Source organism: Macrotis lagotis, chromosome 6 (assembly GCF_037893015.1).
Source record: "Macrotis lagotis isolate mMagLag1 chromosome 6, bilby.v1.9.chrom.fasta, whole genome shotgun sequence".
Taxonomy (NCBI): domain Eukaryota; kingdom Metazoa; phylum Chordata; class Mammalia; order Peramelemorphia; family Peramelidae; genus Macrotis; species Macrotis lagotis.
This window is the reverse complement of record NC_133663.1, coordinates 116,488,311-116,501,926: the sequence shown is the minus strand read 5'-3', so window position 1 is coordinate 116,501,926 and position 13,616 is coordinate 116,488,311. Positions and strand designations below refer to the sequence as shown.

At 32.9% G+C, this 13,616-nt stretch overlaps 1 protein-coding gene across 6 annotated transcripts in view; it reads left to right on the top strand.

Annotated features, from left to right (window-relative positions):
- PCDH9 (protocadherin 9) overlaps positions 1-13,616 on the top strand; it is a 1,046,490-nt gene that overhangs the window by 15,119 nt on the left and 1,017,755 nt on the right. The window lies entirely within an intron of this gene.

Below are 13,616 nucleotides of genomic sequence, written 5' to 3'. Positions count from 1 at the left end.
TCATATCTATTAATTTCTAAAAGACTTAGGCAAAAATTCAGAAATTATAGCAGTGATATCACCTTCCTTTTTCCTTTAAAGCACTTTGGGAGCATTGTCCAAATGATTGCTAAAGTCTTTGTAAATCTATTTTAAAGTATCTATATGAAGAATGTGGATTAGTGGGAAAGGCATTCAATCCAGATTAGAACACCTAGATTCCAGTTGCAATTGGCTCTATTACCCAGTGTTATGTCCTTGGGCAAGTAACCTAACACATGCCTCAATTATTTGTAGGATTGGAATAGATGACAATTATCTTAGTGTCTTAGTGATCTCTGGGATTTACTGCAACAAAGGATTGGATTAGATAAACTCTGCAAGATTATTTCCAGCTCTAGAAGTACATGACTTAAAGAGTCATTTTGTTTATTAAAGTTATTACCTAATTTCTTAGTTGCTGTATGTTTCCTTTTATAATTTATTATTGATTTTATTGATATATTTTTAGTGTGGTGCAGAGGAAAGAATGATTTTTGGAATCAGAGCTCCTGGGTTTAAATCTAGCCTGTGAAGCTCAATATCTATGTGCTCTTGGGGAAATCCTTTGAGTACGCTGGGCCTCAGTTTAGTGATTGACAAAATGAGGTGATTGGTCTATAATAATCCCTTCCCATTCCAGATCTATCATCCTATGTAGAATTTTTGTTATAGAAAGTCAGTTCTCAATGGAAACATTATTCCTATGGGAAAATATGATTATTTTCTCTTATATGCCTTTCTTGTATTGTTGTCTATAATTTCTTTGAATAATGATAACGTGGATTTTCTAACCAGCTATTTTTTTGTGATTTTATAACCTGTCTTTTTGGGGGGGGGGTGAGGTTGACAATTGCCTAAATTCTAATTCTTATACTTTACAGATTTTGTTACATCTCTTCTTGTGATTGTAGGATGACTCATTTAGTCAAAATTGTTCAAATGAAATATTTTATGAACTGCAGATAATTCCCAAATCTTTACAGGACTGCCACACCTAACTGCCTAAAAATCAGGCACGTGATGGAACAAGTATAGGATTTGGAGCCAACTGGTTATGGCTTAAATTTAAGGTGTGATATTGGGCATATTACTTAATTTCCCTGGGCCTACATTTATTCATCTATAAGATTAGAGGGTAGGACTAGATGATTCCCAAGGTCCCTTATTTACATTACTTGTAATCCTTTTCAATTGAAGGTTCTATTAATTTCTCCAACCCAGTTTAAAACCTAGCTTATTGCTTTTCCCCTAAAGTAACTCAATCTTATCTTAACATTTTTGTCTATAGTTCCAGCATTTACTCAGTTTCCCATATTTAAAACCTTGGTGCTTTCCTTACTCTTTCCTTTTTAGCTTTCAACCTGTGCTACCTAGTTTGGGAATTCTATCCCAGAAATATCCTCTCTAACCCACTCCTTTCTATCCCCATTACCACCACAGGTCTTCATTACTAATTGCTTAGACACTTGTATTTGCTCCTTTTTTTCCTATTTTCTTCTCCAATCCATTTAAACTAGACTAAGCTTTCCTTATCAAGCTATCTGGCTATCAGTTATTCAATATGGATTTCTTCAATGCTGATTTTGTGACAGATATTGTTAGTACTAGGAGCACAAATACAGGGTATGGAACAGTCCCCCACTCCTCTATTCAAAAGACTTTTTTGATTCTCTTCTGCCTACTGGGTAACACCTTACTTGGCACCTAGCTCCAATGCTACTTTAATTTTCCAGACATATCTCATTTTATCATACTACTCCCTACCATATATCCTATGCTTAACCAAAGTAGACTATTTTATATCCCACCTCCCCGACAAAAATTCCCAACAGGATCTGCACTCTTCCACCATCATTCCTTTGCAGAGTTTTAACTAGGATAGATAACTGGACTTCTGTCCTAGGACGATTAAATTTAACAACAATAAGGTTTGCCCTTCATTTTTGAAGATCATGACGTCAGGGAGGTGATGCCATGACAAGCATGTGAATTGGATTTGAGTGAGATGCTGTGCTAAGTCACCAGACTCACTTTCTCCTCTAAAACCAGATATGAATCAGGACGGCTGGAGATGGCCATGGATGTGAGGCTATCAGGCTTAAGTGACTTGCCCAAAGTCATACAGCTAGTAAATGGCAAGTGACAGAGGCCAGATTCAAACTCCTTTCTTCCTCTCTCCAAGGTCAGTGCTCAATCCACTGTGCCACCTAACTGCCCTGTAATTAAATTTGGAGAATACCCATGGCATTTTTAACCCCTTTAGTAGATAGGAAGTGCATTCAATACTTAACAATAATTAAAAAGAAAGATATTAGACAATGTGTTTCATTCCCTGAGAATCTTTACTCCAAGTAAAGACTTGAGAGTCTAGCTTAGCATTACTCTTGTAGTAACCTCCATAGGAGTAAGTAGACTTTCTCTGCTTTGATGTCTCTGTCTTCCCTCCAGTGTATTTGTTATCCTCTGTCCAAGGTATCTCCCAAAGTCCCTCTCCATTCCCCCTTTCCCTTTAACCTCCTCTTGGCTCAGAATCTTTTGCAGTGCTCGTCCTAATTCTTAGAACTTCTCTTCATGATTTTGTCTTTATTTGATATTCCTTTTTCTTGTAATATGTTCCTTCCATCTTTACTTTGTAAGTTTCTATCCATTCTCTGAAGCCAAATTCAGAAGTCACTTCCTCTATGAAACCTTTCCTGACTAATCATCCTTTCCCACCATTGTATAATATAGGTACTTCCAGGGGCTCCCGGTTCATTTTTGTTGGTCAGACTTGTTATACTTTATTGTGTCCTGTATCTCCTTAAGTATATTTCACATGTTTGTACTATTGTATTCCTTAGTTATTGATTCATACTTTTAAATTGTTCTACTAATAATACTGTAAATTCTATGTAGGTAGTGACTGTTATCTTATTTAAACCCTTTTCTCCATTAGGGCTATGCACAGTGTTCTGCATATAGTGGGCATATGATGAATAAGTTAATTTTGAGATAACTGAGGCTAGGCCTTTAAGTGAAAAACTTTTAAAATGGATTTTTATTGAAGTTTTTTGAAGTTCTTTTTTGTTTTTCTTTATTAACAACCAATTATAACTTTAAGAAACCAACATGATTGCTAAATTTGAACACCATAATACAGTAATACCCTGAAACATTTGAGATACATTAGGCTATCTGGTCACACATTAAAAGGATTTGAACTACTCTAGGTTTATGTTCTATTTGTTATCTGTCTTTGTTTTTAGCTTATGTTCCCTTCTAATGTGCTATTGTTGAGAATTTAGCTAATCAAGAAATCAGTAACAATATGCTCACATGTAAGACTATAGGCTCTGGATGAAGACCTGAAGTAGTTTCTACTCTTTTACAGAGTAAAGTAGCTGGACTTGGTGACAGTGATTTTCTTTCAGAGACTTCTTTTCCTGCTTACTGGCAGATTCATAATCTGTTCAATTATTTTTCTGTTTGGATACTAGAAGTCTTGGAGCTATTTAAGTGAAAAAAATGACTGTACCCAGAATTTACTGTTACTGTCAGATTTCAGCATTTCATTAATGACAGTAACCCTATCTGTGTAAATGGGTGTGCACTAGCAGAATATATATACATTAGCCATGTCCAGGATATGCCAAGCCTGTGTTTCCTTCTTATTTTTTTCCCCTTAGGTTTTTGAAAGGCAATGGGGTTAAGTGATTTGCCCAAGGCCACACAGCTAGGTAATTATTAAGTATCTGAGGTTGGATTTGAATGCAGATACTCCTGTCTCCAGCGCCAGTGCTCTATCCACTGCACCACCTAGCCACCACTGTGTTCCCTTCTTAGATTCCCCCTTCAACTTGAAGCTTCAGCTTAGCAGTTCACTATTGCATGTTTTATTTTGTCTCTTGTTCCTAGTTTCCTAAAAAAGTCAAAGATTTGTTATTTAGTAAAGAAAAGAAGGTGCTGTTTTGAATTGAAGTCAGTGTTTATTGTAGGATACTCCTAAAATTTTTGCTCCAACAGCAAGTTGAATAGAGTAGATAAAATGTACATAGTAGTTTGACTTCAGTATCTCCATTGTTTTCCGATTTGACTTTATTACTTCTCTGCTACATTTCTCAATTATCTCTGTTTTAATGACCTTCCTGGTCACTTTAGAGGTTATTATTTTCCTTTTCTTAGTATTTGTTGATAATTTACTTGCCTTTCTATCACCCACAGATGATCTACCCATCTGGGGATTTTTCTCTTTATACATCAGTCCTATTACAAAACTGCATATAAAAGAGTGAATCTGTTCTTCAGTCAGTACTTAACACAGCAGGAGTCATTTGATACCTGCTGGTTCCTGTTTCCAATTATTCCAGAGATGAGAGGGCCTATCTGCTGAAGAAATAGCATTCATGCTGTAGTCAAACTAGTTACAATGCTTAGAATGCGACATTCTTGGTCTTGGGCTCCACCAAACTTCTACCAAAAACAAAATTGAAATTGCCTTCTCTTATTCTAACAGACTTTTAAAATCTGGAATGAAATAGATAGATAGATAAATAGATCGATCAACCTGTTTCTATATCCATTCATCTATTCATCTATTTATCTTTATTTGGTCTTTTATAATATTTTAATATTTCTTGAAATTAAAAAAATAAAGAAGGGCTGAATAAATGAAAAGAAAAGTCAACAGCATGATAAAAGCACAGAGAAAACCTTTTTTATTTTGGAAGAAAAATAAGACATCATATTCAAAAGTTGTGTAGGTGATGGATATCATTAAAATAAAGTTCCTGATTTGGATCTTGGTCTAGCTGGGAAGTTGGAAATTCTTTACTAATCAAGTCAAAACTTGTACATGAAATAAAAAGTAGATTCAGTCAGATCTGCTTAAAGATTTGCTTCAAATTGACATTTCCACTCACTTATCTCAATTAGAATATTTGTTGATAGTGGCCCTTTTGTTTATACTTTGTCTTCTTTGCAACCTGGAGTCTAGTAGGAGGGGAAAGCCTTTGAAAACAACCACTTCTTTCCCTCCCTTGATCTAAGAAAGGTACATACTAAGAAAGAAAATAGATTCCAAAGAAACAAGGCATCTCTTTAGTAGGTGCCTTATTCTAGAAGGGGAGCGAAAAGCCATGTATGTGAATTAAGAGTCTGCTTTGCACTGATTTGCTATTGCTTCAAAATATACAATCCAGTACTTTGTCTGTTATTTGTGTGACCTATAATTGAATCAACAGTGTTTTAAAAAGACAGAGAATTCATGATTTTGTTTGTTGTATACATTTTTTGTTTGCTTTCTTCCTTCCTGACTTAGTCACTGAATGGTCACTGCCTCATTCAAACTGAAACCTGTTAAAGACCTTCACTTAAAAAGGTCAAGCTCTTCCATTACATTCATGGCTGTCTGTTCTGACCCATATCTGGTAATTGGACCTATGTGGTTCTGAAGGACAAAGTGAAGTTGCACAACCCACCTCTCACTTAAATCAAATCCACTTGCATGTCATGGCATCACTTCCCTGATGTCATGGTCCTCTTTTAGAACAAGGGGAAAAACAACAGCAACAGTAACAACAAAAAGCAGATGAATTTGATGAACTTAAAATAGATGTGCAATTGGAACTTGATGTTATCGAATTAGACCAACAAATGTCCATTCTTATGGTAGACAAGTCTAAATCAGGGTGAAGAGGTACAGATGCAACCAACAGGATGGGGATTGTGAACAGCTTCCTAACGCAGTAACACTGGAGCCTCATTATTTCATTCTCCATATAAAAATGAGGCAACAAGGTTAAACTACTTACCCACTACCATACAGCTAGTCTCAAGCCAAATTTGAACTCAGGTAGATGAGGTACCCATATTAAATTGAAAAATATGAAGTCAGACTTATAAACTTAAATGTAAATTAATTTTGCCCATAACTTTAACAGCTTCTCTAAGGAATAACAATTGAAAGTTCAAGGTAAAATTAGATTTAGGAAACTGAAGAATTTCTTGTTCTAGATTACATTTTCCATGTCACAAGTTTTTTAAAAAATAATTTACAGATACATAGTTCATCTATAACAACAATACAATACAATACAATAACAATCCTGATAGTTCAGTGACTACAGGTTAAGGTTCTCTCAATTACCTTTTGTTTAACAAGGTTAAAGATGTTTTGTAACTTAAGGACACTCATATTTGGGCTATAATCTTGCAGGGTTATATCTTACTTTCTCTAGCTATTGCTATCTTTTATTTGGAAATATACTTTGGAGTTTTAAAATGTTTTATATCCTCTGATGTTCTATGACTGCTAGGGACTGAGTAAGTCCCTTTGTTATAAGAACATCCAACATGTTATTTGACCCAAAATAAAATTATTCAATTAACTACATGATCCACTGGCATATGTATACAGATATCAGTGCTCTTTTGATTTTAGGTCTCACTCTTTTCCTAGGAAGTTCCATATAACAAATGAATTCTCTTATGCTTTTGAAATGATATCATTTCTTATAATGTGTAAAAAACTGCTTTTATATTTAGTGTGTAAGCTTATGATATTTCATGGTGGGTTAGTGAAATGCTAAGATCTATTATTCTAATTATAAGAATGTCAGGTTTGCAATTTATGCTTTTGTAGATTTAGGTGTAAATGTAGTTTTTCATCCCAGTCACACTTGTTCTGCCTTGTAAAGAATTAGGGAATTGAGATCAAGCAGAGTTTCATCTTCCTTCTTAGGAAAGTCTAGCATTTTGGCATCTTCACTCTCATCAAGAATCACCTTCAGAAGTAAGAAGGGAAGTCATGGTTGATACAGACAGAAACCAGGAATAATAGAGATGACAAAAACTCTGACAATATTGTGTATTGTTTCATCAAATGAAGTTTTCGATTGCAATTGTTAGGATGGACATCCCATGTTTTTAAATACTATTTATCCGAATTTGGCATAAATTTTTAAAATTAAAATACTTTATAGTTCTTTTTAAAAAATCAGGATTTTTAATCCAAGTAAATTGAATCAAAAAAGGTGCAAGAATACTGTTTCTATCCTTACAAAATTACAGTCTAAAATTTAAGATATTCACTTTGAATTGTACTGTGTATTGGGTCTAGAAGCTTTGCAAAGCAAAGTTTCAACATTATTGACTTGACCCTCTCAGAATATGAAATATGAGAGCATGACTTAGGCAAGAGGGATATATGTTGGACTGCACTTCAGTTGAACATTTAGCTTCACCTCCAGATTTTTTCTTTTTTTTTTAATTCACTTGGTTGAGAATCTTTATCATCTCCTTTCCAAGATAAAAGGCAATGACTGTAGATGTAGTCAATCTGATATTATTTTTGCCTGTGATTTTTCTTGAGCTTAGGAAGTTTCATATCCTTAGGACTAGATAAATCCTGCATTCCAGAAGAAAATGTCATATTTGGCCTTAACATTTAAGTTGGGACAGAGTTTGTTATTTTTATCTTAGATACTTAACGACTTCCAAAAAGCTACTACTGTACAGATCTTTATGACATATGGACAAATGTTTTTCATGAAAAGGTAGATCAAAAATCTTAAATTCATTTTTTTTGCAATAACTTAGAGATGTGACCCCCAAATCTCTATTTTTGAAATATAGTCCATAAGATACCACCTGCACACTCCTGGATAATCATATCTAAAAATATCTAGTCTGTGTCAAAGATTGTGCTATTTTAATTGTAATTAAGCTTTTGTGATAAACCTACAGGCTGGTGTTGATGTGCTGAAGGAAGTTTGTCACCCATTCTGTAGTTATTTGGACAGATATTTCTAAGTCTATGCTATAATTTTAAATGAACTAAAAAAATTAAACTTGTTTAAGTGACAAAGAGAGATATTAGGAGAGAACTGAAAGCTTTTTTATGATTCATATAATGTACATTGATCTATACTTTAGGGATCAGATAAATGATTTTGCCTCAATACTGACCAGATGACACAATATTTAATATTAAGTAAATATAAGTGTTTTGGGGGAAAACTAATTTAAATCTAGAAAGAGTGAAAATGTTCAATTTATGGGAAGTTCAGAAAGCTGCAATAAAAAGGACATTGGCCTTGTAGTAAGAGGGCACAGCTTCAGATCCTTATCTGATTGTGATTCTGATCCTTGCAGCTTGTATGATCTTGAGTTAATCATTTCTCCTTTCTTGGTCTTAGTTTACCTCATGTATAAATGAGGGTCTAATCTTACAGACCTTCTAGTTATAATTCTGTGATTCTGCATCTTGTACTACTACTACTAATGATAATGATGATAATGATTATCACTGACATTTAGCTATGTAACCTTTTAAAAGTCATTTAAACTTTCTGAAATTTAGTTTTCTTCTCTTTTTTAAAAAAGGGGATGTTGGGGGATAATATTTGTATTATCTGCCGCACAGGCTCTAATGATAAAGTGAGGCATAAAACACATTTCCAACCAACCATGAAACTTTATAAATGTGACCTAACTTAATTATTAAACTTTTTTTCCTTCTGTGTTTCACCTTCCCCATTTATAAACTTTAGGAGTTGAACCAAATAGTTTTAAATATTCCACTTAGAGCTAACAGTTTCTGATTCTATGAACCACATTTTCAACAGATAATTTTTAAAATTACATAGAGAACTCATTATTCCTAGAAAGAATACCCCTTACCACCCACATTTTTTTTTGGATAATCTCTACCCACAATAAATTGATGAGTGCTCTGACATTACAAATTAATTTTGATATTGGGTTAAGCAAAATATAATTGGTTTTTAATACACCTACTATATATATTTATATTTGTTAAAATTAACATTGTGTAAAAAATGACCATCATTTGTAGATTGTTCACTTTTTTGTGTTGCCACTGTCATTCCTTCCTTCTTTAGTCTTGATAAACAAGGGATGCCTTATATTTCCTTTAAGATCTTGGTTTTTTCATATACTTATAAATACATACATTCATATATATATGCTTCCTTTTGGACACTGAAACACACACATTTGCTTTAAAAAAATTAAAAAAGGAAAAGGAAAATCACAAATTTAATGAAGTTTAATGCTTTATTAGAAAATGGAAATATATATATATATATATATATATATATGGAAATCAGAAAAAAAACCTTTTTATTACAAAATTAGATCTTCATATATTTCTATTGTCACTGCTATTTCATTTTAGAAGGGTCTAAGTATGATAGTACTTTTTATGAGAAAAATATAGCCAAAAGCTAATCAGCTTAAAAATAAGCACTTTTAATTATCATAGTTTTATAGCTATAATGTTATTATAGCTAATTAAGTTTACTTTTGTTCTCTGTTTCTTTTGTTAAATTAAAATATTTTTCTTCAATGAATTTACCTTTAATAAATAGGTTTCTCTTTTCAAAGAGACAGGAATTTCAGCTTTTATTTTACATATATATGGGTATATATACATATATATACATACATATACTCATATATACTATATGTATTATAAATGTGTATATATGATATATATATAAATATATATATAAAATCTGTAATTCTATGAGTATATATATTTATATTTGCTACACACGTACATGTAGTAAAGAACACACAGACTGGATTGCTAGTGAGTCAGGCAAAGACATTATTTAGGGGGGTTGGTATGTGTGTTCAGAATTTTGAAGTCAGAGAGAGTTAACAGAATCACGGAACAGTTATTTCACTTTCAGCTAACCTCTGTCTGAAAGGGCAATAGGAAGTAGACAGTTGAAGAAATGATCGAGATAACTGAGATATGAAAAACCTGTTACTGAAGAAGAGAAAGGATTTTGTTTTATCTATCTACTTTAGACAAGAGTTATTCTGATTATCTATGGGGTCAAATTCCTGAGGCGAGGTGTAAATTCAGTTCTTGGGTTTATTTAGGCTGTACAAACATTCCAACCAAATAACTGAATGTTAAACAAAGACACTCAAATTTCCAGTGCTGAATGATGATTTTTGACTACATTTTTAGCCTAGATTTGCTAGGTAATTGTAAAAAAATAACCCTTTTGATGCTGTGATCATAGACCAGGTCTGGCCATGACATAACCTTTTTCCATAGTTGAGACAATTTAGGCATCTGTTCTGTGAACCATCAGCCTGACGGTTGGTCAACAATGTTTCAGTAAACTGTCAGTAAACTGGCCAAAATGCATATACAATAGAAGGGATTCTTTTCTGGGGGGGAGGGGGAAAGCAGTCAGGGTTAAATTACTGTCACACAGCTTAAGTGTCTGAGGCTAGATTTGAACTCAGGTCCTCCTGACTTCAGGGCTCTGGGTGCTCTATCTATTGTGACACCTAACTGCCCCATAGCAATGATTCATAATGGAAGTCTGTTAACATTTTTTAAAAACCATTAACTGTATTTCAAGAGAACTGAATTCTCTAGTAATCCAGTGTATTATGTTCATAAACTTAAAAACATTATTCTGAGAAAGGGGTTCATCAACTTTACCAGACTAACAAAAGGGTCCATGATTCCTATACTGTAGGAACCATTTTCTGATATCCTTGTGATACTAGTGGATTTTTGCTAAAAATATTCTTCCAAATATATACTTAAGGCTTTAGGAAAAATCCATTAGTGTGGAAAGTTAGCATAGATAAAAATTGAATGAAATCTCATTTTTTAAAAGGTAAATACAACAAATCTTTTGTTTCAAAAAGAATCTTCAGTTTTCTGTGTCTCCAATGGATAAAAGGAATCATTCTCAAGGATGCCTTATTTGGGAAGTTAATTATTAGATAACTGAAAAATTGTTTTAAAAAAGGTAGTCAGCATGAGCAAAGTCAATTCAAATAGATTTTCCTTATTCCCACCCACCTTCAACTCCACCACTGAAAAGCTATGTGATATTTTCTTTAAAGAAGAGACCAATTGGGATTCAGGACTGTGATGCATTCATCAACATACTACAGAATGGGAAAACAGTGAGAGAGAGAGAGGGAGAATATGTCTAACAGGTTCCTATCACTGAGGGAAAGGGCTTTCTTTGGGTTTGGAGCAAGGAGACCTGGATATCAATCTTTGTTCTGACTCCTTAATGGTCATATGACAAAGAAAAGCATAGACACATACACACACACACACACACACACACACACACACACACATACAACCACCTTCAAGTGCTCCAGAATTCAAAACTATCATTCTGCTTAGTTTGGGGTGTTCCTCACCAAATTGATATTCAAACAGTTTTAAGTCTCATCACCAGTTGTAGATTCCAGTGTTTGGGAAATGGTGGAGTACAGTGAAGAGCACAGGGAAACTGATCCCTATCCTAGTGCTTGTGATCTGGCACAAATCTCTGAACCTGTTTGAGTCTCAGTTTCTCCACCATTACTTGTACTACCAACCTCAACAAGATTACTGTGTCAAATTTTGTGAACCTTAATTTATTATTTATGTGTTCTTATTTCCTATGAATTGATCCCCATTCAGTGACTTTTTCCAAAAAGTTCCACCAAATTGCTAGGTTTCTAAAAAAGGAAAAGAGAAAGACATTGCGCACTGAAAAAGAAGTCAAAAGAATAAAATCTTTTCTTTTTAAGAAATCCTTAAAGTCTTAGTGTAGAGTTAAGTAGTAAAACTTAAAACTGCACAAAGATTTTTTTAAGATATGTTTTATATTTATATATATATATATATATATAAATATATTTTATATCCTTTTCATAGAATCATTTTCCATTGAAAACTAACTCTAGGGAAATCTTCCCTTGAGACTTCTAGATTGCAATCATGAGAAGTAGCATATGCTTTGAAATAGTCTTTCACAAATAAATTCCTTAAAACCCATAATGATTGGGAAATCATGATAGATACTTCTTTTAATCACTTCTAGGCCAATAATACAATGGTACATTAAAAGACCCCAATCTTTTTAGTTTGGATCTGACACATACTCCTTGTATGATCTTGAGCAAGTCTTTTGTCACTTTGGGGCCTCCTTTTCATCACTGGTAAAATGGTAAGACTGGACTGGGTAATCTCTAAGGTCTAATTGATTAATTTAAAAATTTTAAAACATATCTTATATCCTGGTCTTCCCTAATTAATCTATTTTAAGAGTTACTATATAGTTTATATGAACTACCAATATTTATCTAAATTCATGAACTTTTTTATAACTATTTCTTTTTTGTCTTTGGAGACAAAAGTGTTATTATTACAACAAAGAAGTGAAGCCTTGTATAAACTAGAACATATCAAGATTAAAACTGAAAAATTTCAATGTAAAACCAGTTACTTTTTTTGATTATTCAATTTCAAAAAGATTTTATCAATACTCAAGACCATGTAATATTAATGTAATATCATTTGGGTAGTGTAATTAGTGGAATGGGATCAGGAAAAAACATTTACCAAGGTGGCAAAAAGGAACATATTAAGAGTGATAATTACACGGAGCAATTGTTTTCATAGCATTGCCAGGGACAGACATTCTGGAGACAATTCAATGAATAAAGTTATTTGATTAATTAAATAATTTCTCTGTTGGAACAATACAAAAAAGTTATGTCTGCTGGTAATCTGATTTGGAATCAGATAATTGTAGATAAATGAATATAAGACAATTGCTTCCAAATCCTATTGTCTGACAAGGGATTTTTAGTCTACCAATTTGTTTATCTAAAAAGGATCATGTTAGAAAATCTCATTTGGAAAGAACCTCCTTGTCAAATAACCTCCACAAAATAAATCCACATACCTACAATCCCTTATTGTAGCATTCCATCAAAAAGTATTCTATAGTATTAAATACCGAAAATCAATTCTGTGTTTATTTTAAGTTTGATTACTAAAAGTATTGAAAAAAGATAGCCCTTTTAAAATATAACCCCAAGATAACTATTTAAAATGTAATTTCAGAATGATTTTTGTACTGAATTTAAGAAGTCCACAGTTAATTGAGAGTAGAGAATTGTCATAGAGGAAAACATATTTTGATTTCTGTCAAAGTAAAGTTAACATTAATTTTGCTACCATTATGTTTCCTTGATGTTTTATTTTTTTAGAAAATGATGTTTTATTTAGATTTGAGACCAGTTTTACAATTCCTACAACCTCTTGTTCAGCAAACAACCTCCCCTCAATTTTACAGTTGTTTATGACTACTATGAAAATCTATTATTCCATTTTCTAATATTTTATTCCAAAGTTGAACTACCAATAATATTTAGAACATCAAATTTTTAATGGTGGGAATTTCTAGCCCAATCAGTCTGTAATTCATGTCTTAATAGTTTGCTTGAAGTCCACAGAACTTAAATGACTTGCCCAAAATAACTTAGCCACTATTAGAGACAGAATTTGTACCTAGGTCTTCTTTATTCCCAAGCCCATTGTTCTGTCTACTCTTATCTGTGGGGTCATAGGCAAACAGGATAATATGCCTTAATGACAGGTAGCATATTCAAATTGATTCAAGATAACACCTATCCAAAGAATACTTCTTAGCTTTGATTCCATAAATTAAAATAAAACTGGATGCAAAGGACTGCTGAAATAGGAAAAAAAATCTTCTATTGAGGTATAAGCCACAGTCAATCTTTGGCACATAATATTCTTATTAGAT